Here is a 9,235-nt window from a genome sequence, read left to right on the forward strand (position 1 = left end):
TGATTTTTTGGGGGGTTAGATCGCGTAAGTATATAAATGTTGTGTCGTTAAAACCCGCCACCACCCGACACAGCCAAGCAGTAAGGGTTGTGTCGCGTAAACAGAACGTGGCCAGTTCGTCACTAGTACAGCACTAGTGTATACTGTAGTAGTGTAGTGTATAGTGTAGTGTATAGTCGTGTAGTGTATAGTGTAGTGTATAGTGAAGTGTATAGTGTAGTGTAATGTAGTGTAGTGTGTAGTGTAGTGTATAGAAGTGTAGTGTATAGTAGTGTGGTGTATAGTGTAGTGTATATTAGTATATAGTGTAGTGTATAGTAGTGTAGCGTATAGTAGTGTAGTGTATAGTAGTGTAGTGTATAGTGTAGTGTATAGTAGTGTAGTGTATAGTGTAGTGTATAGTGTAGTGTATAGTAGTGTAGTGTAGAGTAGTGTAGTGTATAGTGTAGTGTATAGTAGTGTAGTGTATAGTAGTGTAGTGTATAGTAGTGTAGTGTATAGTAGTGTATAGTAGTGTAGTGTATAGTAGTGTAGTGTATAGTGTAGTGTATAGTAGTGTATAGTGTAGTGTATAGTAGTGTAGTGTATAGTGTAGTATAGTGTAGTGTATAGTAGTGTAGTGTATAGCAGTGTAGTGTATTGTGTAGTGTATAGTAGTGTAGTGTATAGTGTAGTGTATAGTAGTGTAGTGTATAGCAGTGTAGTGTATTGTGTAGTGTATAGTAGTGTAGTGTATAGTAGTGTAGTGTATAGTAGTGTAGTGTATTGTGTAGTAGTGTATAGTAGTGTAGTGTATAGTAGTGTATAGTAGTGTAGTGTATAGTGTAGTGTATAGTAGTGTATAGTGTAGTGTATAGTAGTGTAGTGTATAGTAGTGTATAGTAGTATAGTGTATAGTGTAGTGTATAGTAGTGTATAGTAGTGTAGTGTATAGTGTAGTGTATAGTGTAGTGTATAGTATAGTGTATAGTAGTGTAGTGCATAGTAGTGTAGTGTATAGTAGTGTATAGTAGTGTATAGTAGTGTAGTGTATAGTAGTGTAGTGTATAGTGTAGTGTATAGTAGTGTAGTGTATAGTAGTGTAGTATATAGTAGTATATAGTGTAGTGTATAGTAGTGTGGTGTATAGTGTAGTGTATAGTAGTGTATAGTGTAGTGTATATAGTAGTGTATAGTGTAGTGTATAGTAGTGTAGTGTATAGTAGTGTAATGTATAGTGTAGTGTATAGTGTATAGTAGTGTAATGTATAGTGTAGTGTATAGTGTATAGTAGTGTAGTGTATAGTGTAGTGTATCGTAGAGTAGTGTATAGTGTAGTGTATAGTGTAGTGCATAGTGTAGTGTATAGTAGTGTAGTGTATAGTGTAGTGTATAGTGTAGTGTATAGTGTAGTGTATAGTAGTGGTGTATAGTGTAGTGTATAGTGTAGTGTATAGTGTAGTGTATAGTGTAGTGTATAGTGTAGTATATAGTGTAGTGTATAGTGTAGTGTATAGTGTAGTGTATAGTGTAGTGTATAGTAGTGGTGTATAGTGTAGTGTATAGTGTAGTGTATAGTGTAGTATATAGTGTAGTGTATAGTGTAGTGTATAGTAGTGTAGTGTATAGTGTAGTGTATAGTAGTGTAGTGTATAGTAGTGTAGTGTATAGTGTATAGTGTACTAATACAGCACACCGGTTGTGTGTTGGAGAGCCAAGCCACGACATTTACAATCTAAAGTACGACGTTTCGCCAGTAATTACAACCAGCTTCATCAGGCGAGAGCCAGATTTGTGGAGAAGTCTTCCTGTCTCGTTCCTTACGTAGAGGCGTAGATGTGGTGACCACGCTTCTGCGCTCTTGTGCAAAGTGGGGGGCGGCGGGGGGGGGGGGGGCATTAACCCATTGACACTGCGGCTGTGTGGACAGAGGCGGTGGGGGCTGGGGTGGTTTGTGGGGGGGGGCTGGGGTCAATAAACTTCTCGCCCCCTCCACGTTGTTTGAATTTGCCGCTGCACAGTCCCGTGCGGTGACCGTGACACCGCCACATTCACGAACGCCTTGTTATGTAAGTCAGGCAGAATCATCACAATCATCGTCACCATCATCATCACCATCATCATCTATACACACCCGACCATTTGAAACAGAATTTGAGCCGTAGCAGCGCATAGACTCAAGCTACACAATACAATGACAAGCTACACAATACAAAGACAAGCTACATAGTATGTTGGTAACACACACGTACAATGGTAAGACACACAGAACACAATGACAAGCCACACAATACACACACACAATTCACACACACAATGCACAGTCACACAATACAAAGGTGAGCCACACACACACACACAATACAAAGGTAAGCCACACACACAATACAAAGGTGAGCCACACACACAATACTAAGTTTTAGCCACACACACACAATACACACACAATACACACACACAATACAAAGATGAGCCACACACACAATACGCACACACACACAATACACACACAAACACAATACAAAGGTGAGCCACACACACACAATACAAAGGTGAGCCACACACACAATACTAAGGTAATCCACACACACAATACAAAGGTGAGCCACACACACACAATACAAAGGTGAGCCACACACACACAATACAAAGGTAATCCACACACACACTACAAAGGTGAGCCACACACACAATACAAAGGTGAGCCACACACAATACAAAGGTGAGCCACACACACAATACAAAGGTGAGCCACACACAATACAAAGGTGAGGCACACACACACAATACACACACACAATACACACACACAATGCACAGTCACACAATACAAAGGTGAGCCACACACACACACAATACACACACAATACACACACACAATACAAAGGTGAGCCACACACACAATACAAAGGTGAGCCACACACACACACAATACACACACAATACACACACACAATACAAAGGTGAGACACACACACAATACACACACACAATACACACACACAATACACACACACAATACACACAATACACACACACAATACACACACACAATACACACACACAATACACACACACAACACACACAATACACACACACAATACACACACACAATACACACAATACACACACACACAACACACACAATACACACACACAATACACACACACAACACACACACAACACACACACAACACACACAATACACACACACAATACACACACACAATACACACACACAATACACACACACAATACACACACACACAACACACACAATACACACACACAATAGACACACACAATACACACACAATACACACACACACACACCACACACAATACACACACACAATACACACACACAATGCACACACACAATACACACACACACAATACACACACACACACAATACACACACACACAATAAACACAGAATACAAAGGTGAGACACAGACACACAATACACACACACACACAATACACACACACAACACACACACACAATACACACACACAATACACACACACAATACACACACACAATACACACACACAATACACACACACACACCACACACACAATACACACACACAATACACACACACAATGCACACACACACAATACACACACACACAATACACACACACAATACACACACACAATACAAAGGTGAGACACAGACACACAATACACACACACACACAATACACACACACAACACACACACACAATACACACACACACAATACACACACACAATACACACACACAATACACACACACACAATACACACACACAATACACACACACACACAATACACACACACACAATACACACACAATACACACACACAATACACACACACAATACACACACACACAATACACACACACAATACACACACACAATACACACACACAATACAAAGGTGAGACACAGACACACAATACACACACACACAATACACACACACACAACACACACACACAATACACACACACACACAATACACACACACACACAATACAAAGGTGAGACACACACACACACACAGGACCCTTACCTCGTGCCTCTGTCCGATTCCTGACGACGAAATCCTTCCCGCGCCTTTGACGTGCGGTGACCTCCTCCTGCACCACCTCCTCACTTCATCCCCTCGGCATTCGTGGGGGTCAACGCCGATCGTCGAGGGGGGCACTCGATGCGTCAGGGGCAGGAGAAGCGGCCAGCCCCAGAACGGATGTCAAGTTGTAGATTCACCGCTTTGGGGGAGGGGGGGGGGGTGGTGGTGGTGGTGGTGGCTAGGGCGACCCACAAAGTGGTGAATTCCTCAGCGCTTTGCCACGATGTAATTCGCCACCGTGAGAGGCGATTTGCAGTTTTATAATTAACCGGGGGGAGGGAGGGTGGAATGGAACTGTTGGCCAGGCTCCCTGGGGTCAAGACTATGAAGGCGTTTTAGTCGTCGTCTTCTTCTTCTTCTGCTTCTGCTTCTTGGTGGTCTGGCCACTTTGAAACGTGAACACTGCCCTCTTAGGCCTCCCGGACGACCAATGGGGAGAGAGGGAGCCCCTCGGCTGGGGGGGGGGGGGAGGTCACGCACCAAACCGTCGACGCGGGGTTGGTGTTGAACCGGACCAATGGGACGGGGAGAGTTGGAGAGGTTGGTTTTTGTGTTACCCCCCCCACCACCAACCCCCCCCCACCACCAACCCCCCCACCAACCCCCACCTCTCTCTCTCTCTACAAAAATTCCAAACACTTATCCAGTGGGCCGACTCCCACCCCCACCCACTCACCCCCACCCCTACCCCCACCCACTCACCCCAACCCCCACCCACTCACCCCCACCCCTACCCCCACCCCCCTACCCCCACCCCCACCCACTCACCCCCACCCCTACCCCCACCCCCCTACCCCCACCCCTACTCCCACCCCCACCCACTCACCCCCACCCCTACTCCCACCCCCCTACCCCCATCCACTCACCCCCTCCCCTACCCCCACCCGCCTACTCCCCCCCACCTACCCCCACCCACTCACCTACCCCCCCTTACCCCCACCCCCCTACCCCCACCCGCCTACTCCCCCCCACCCCCACCCCTACCCCCCCCTACCCCCCACGCCGCCCGCCTTATCCCAGTTTGCCATCTCTGTACCGTGCCCCCCCCCCACGCTCCCCCCCCCTGCCCCCAGGGCACACGGTGGGCACTGAGTGGCTCTGCCTGCCATGGGCGGAGGTGGCCGGGGGGGAGGGGGGGGCACGAGGAGGAGGGGGGGGGCAATGCCCCACCCAAAACTGGGCACCTTCATTAACGTATGTGTAACGTATATGTAATGTATGTGTAACTTATGTGTAATGTATGTGTAATGTATACGTAACTTATATGTAACGTATGTGTAACTTATGTGTAACGTATGTGTAACGTATGTGTAATGTATGTGTAACTTATGTGTAACGTATGTGTAACTTATGTGTAACGTATGTGTAACTTACGTGTAACGTATGTGTAACTTATGTGTAACTTATGTGTAACTTACGTGTAACTTATGTGTAACGTATGTGTAACTTATGTGTAACGTATGTGTAACGTATGTGTAACTTATGTGTAACGTATGTGTAACGTATGTGTAACTTATGTGTAACGTATGTGTAACTTATGTGTAACTTATGTGTAACGTATGTGTAACTTATGTGTAACTTATGTGTAACGTATGTGTAACGTATGTGTAAGTAGCATATTGACTTAAAGCTTTCGTGACTGCGGGAATTCATATTCTTGGGTGTTTCGGTGAAGTTGCGTAGATAGGTTATATTTTTTTGTTATTTTCTTTAAACCTATCTACGTGACTTTACCGAAATACCCAAGAATATAACGTGTACGTAGTGGGGTAAGTAGTTTACAATTAAGAAGTCAAAACTCCGCCAATGCAGCAGTGGCAGCCCACGGCTACTGCCGCTCCGTCTCTGTTGCTGTTCACTCGCATGATGACAGCAGCGGCAGCAGTAGCGATGTGTTCACGAGCAGCAGCAGTAGTGATGTGTTCACAAGCAGTGGCAGTAGTGATGTGTTCACAAGCAGTGGCAGTAGTGATGTGTTCACAAGCAGTGGCAGTAGTGATGTGTTCACAAGCAGCAGCAGTAGTGATGTGTTCACAAGCAGTGGCAGTAGTGATGTGTTCACGAGCAGCAGCAGTAGCGATGTGTTCACGAGCAGTGGCAGTAGTGATGTGTTCACGAGCAGCAGCAGTAGTGATGTGTTCACAAGCAGTGGCAGTAGTGATGTGTTCACGAGCAGTGGCAGTAGTGATGTGTTCACGAGCAGTGGCAGTAGTGATGTGTTCACGAGCAGCGGCAGTAGTGATGTGTTCACGAGCAGTGGCAGTAGTGATGTGTTCACGAGCAGTGGCAGTAGTGATGTGTTCACGAGCAGCAGCAGTAGCGATGTGTTCACGAGCAGCAGCAGTAGTGATGTGTTCACGAGCAGTGGCAGTAGTGATGTGTTCACGAGCAGTGGCAGTAGTGATGTGTTCACGAGCAGTGGCAGTAGTGATGTGTTCACGAACAGCAGCAGTAGTGATGTGTTCACGAGCAGCAGCAGTAGTGATGTGTTCACGAGCAGCAGCAGTAGCGATGTGTTCACGAGCAGCAGCAGTAGTGATGTGTTCACGAGCAGTGGCAGTAGTGATGTGTTCACGAGCAGTGGCAGTAGTGATGTGTTCACGAGCAGCAGCAGTAGTGATGTGTTCACGAGCAGCAGCAGTGGCAGTAGTGATGTGTTCACGAGCAGCAGCAGTAGTGATGTGTTCACGAGCAGCAGCAGTAGTGATGTGTTCACGAACAGCAGCAGTAGTGATGTGTTCACGAGCAGTGGCAGTAGTGATGTGTTCACGAGCAGTGGCAGTAGTGATGTGTTCACGAGCAGTGGCAGTAGTGATGTGTTCACGAACAGCAGCAGTAGTGATGTGTTCACGAGCAGTGGCAGTAGTGATGTGTTCACGAACAGCAGCAGTAGTGATGTGTTCACGAGCAGCAGCAGTAGTGATGTGTTCACGAGCAGTGGCAGTAGTGATGTGTTCACGAACAGCAGCAGTAGTGATGTGTTCACGAACAGCAGCAGTAGTGATGTGTTCACGAGCAGTGGCAGTAGTGATGTGTTCACGAGCAGCAGCAGTAGTGATGTGTTCACGAGCAGCAGCAGTAGTGATGTGTTCACGAGCAGCAGCAGTAGTGATGTGTTCACAAGCAGTGGCAGTAGTGATGTGTTCACGAGCAGCAGCAGTAGTGATGTGTTCACGAGCAGTGGCAGTAGTGATGTGTTCACGAGCAGTGGCAGTAGTGATGTGTTCACGAGCAGCGGCAGTAGTGATGTGTTCACGAGCAGCGGCAGTAGTGATGTGTTCACGAGCAGTGGCAGTAGTGATGTGTTCACGAGCAGTGGCAGTAGTGATGTGTTCACGAACAGCAGCAGTAGTGATGTGTTCACGAGCAGTGGCAGTAGTGATGTGTTCACAAGCAGTGGCAGTAGTGATGTGTTCACGAACAGCAGCAGTAGTGATGTGTTCACGAGCAGTGGCAGTAGTGATGTGTTCACAAGCAGTGGCAGTAGTGATGTGTTCACGAGCAGCAGCAGTAGTGATGTGTTCACGAGCAGCAGCAGTAGCGATGTGTTCACGAGCAGTGGCAGTAGTGATGTGTTCACGAGCAGCAGCAGTAGCGATGTGTTCACGAGCAGCGGCAGTAGTGATGTGTTCACGAGCAGCAGCAGTAGTGATGTGTTCACGAGCAGTGGCAGTAGTGATGTGTTCACGAGCAGTGGCAGTAGTGATGTGTTCACGAGCAGCAGCAGTAGTGATGTGTTCACGAGCAGCGGCAGTAGTGATGTGTTCACAAGCAGTGGCAGTAGTGATGTGTTCACGAGCAGCAGCAGTAGTGATGTGTTCACGAGCAGTGGCAGTAGTGATGTGTTCACGAGCAGCAGCAGTAGTGATGTGTTCACGAGCAGTGGCAGTAGTGATGTGTTCACGAGCAGCAGCAGTAGTGATGTGTTCACGAGCAGCAGCAGTAGCGATGTGTTCACGAGCAGCAGCAGCAGTAGTGATGTGTTCACGAGCAGCAGCAGTAGTGATGTGTTCACGAGCAGCGGCAGTAGTGATGTGTTCACGAGCAGTGGCAGTAGTGATGTGTTCACAAGCAGCAGCAGTAGTGATGTGTTCACAAGCAGTGGCAGTAGTGATGTGTTCACGAGCAGTGGCAGTAGTGATGTGTTCACGAGCAGTGGCAGTAGTGATGTGTTCACGAGCAGCAGCAGTAGTGATGTGTTCACGAGCAGTGGCAGTAGTGATGTGTTCACGAGCAGTGGCAGCGATGTGTTCACAAGCTGTATATTAACACACACACACACACACAAGTACACACAGCTGTATATTAACACACACACACACAAGTACACACAGCTGTATATTCACACACACACAACACAGCTGTATATTCACACACACACAACACAGCTGTATATTAACACACACAACACAGCTGTATATTAACACACACACAACACAGCTGTATATTAACACACACACACACAACACAGCTGTATATTAACACACACACACACAAGTACACACAGCTGTATATTAACACACACACACACAAGTACACACAGCTGTATATTCACACACACACAACACAGCTGTATATTCACACACACACAACACAGCTGTATATTAACACACACAACACAGCTGTATATTAACACACACACAACACAGCTGTATATTAACACACACACACACAACACAGCTGTATATTAACACACACACACACAAGTACACACAGCTGTATATTAACACACACAAGTACACACAGCTGTATATTCACACACACACAACACAGCTGTATATTCACACACACACAACACAGCTGTATATTAACACACACAACACAGCTGTATATTAACACACACACAACACAGCTGTATATTAACACACACACACACAACACAGCTGTATATTAACACACACACACAAGTACACACAGCTGTATATTAACACACACACACACAAGTACACACAGCTGTATATTCACACACACACAACACAGCTGTAAATTCACACACACACAACACAGCTGTATATTAACACACACAACACAGCTGTATATTAACACACACACACACAACACAGCTGTATATTAACACACACACATACAAGTACACACAGCTGTATATTAACACACACACACCA

The 9,235-nt window shown here is 46.1% G+C and overlaps 1 protein-coding gene across 1 annotated transcript in view; it reads right to left on the reverse strand.

Moving 5' to 3' along the window:
• LOC116955439 (uncharacterized) overlaps positions 1–4,592 on the reverse strand; it is an 86,015-nt gene extending 81,423 nt beyond the window's left edge. The window contains exon 1 of the mRNA XM_076053066.1: positions 4,053–4,592. The gene's annotated coding sequence lies outside the window, so the exon portion shown is untranslated. The remainder of the gene's footprint in view (positions 1–4,052) is intronic.
• Between the last annotated feature and the right edge of the window lie 4,643 nt (positions 4,593–9,235).

This window comes from Petromyzon marinus, chromosome 59, assembly GCF_048934315.1.
Source record: "Petromyzon marinus isolate PM22_M1 ecotype Great Lakes invasive population chromosome 59, UKy_Petmar_22M1.pri1.0, whole genome shotgun sequence".
In the NCBI taxonomy this organism is placed as follows: domain Eukaryota; kingdom Metazoa; phylum Chordata; class Hyperoartia; order Petromyzontiformes; family Petromyzontidae; genus Petromyzon; species Petromyzon marinus.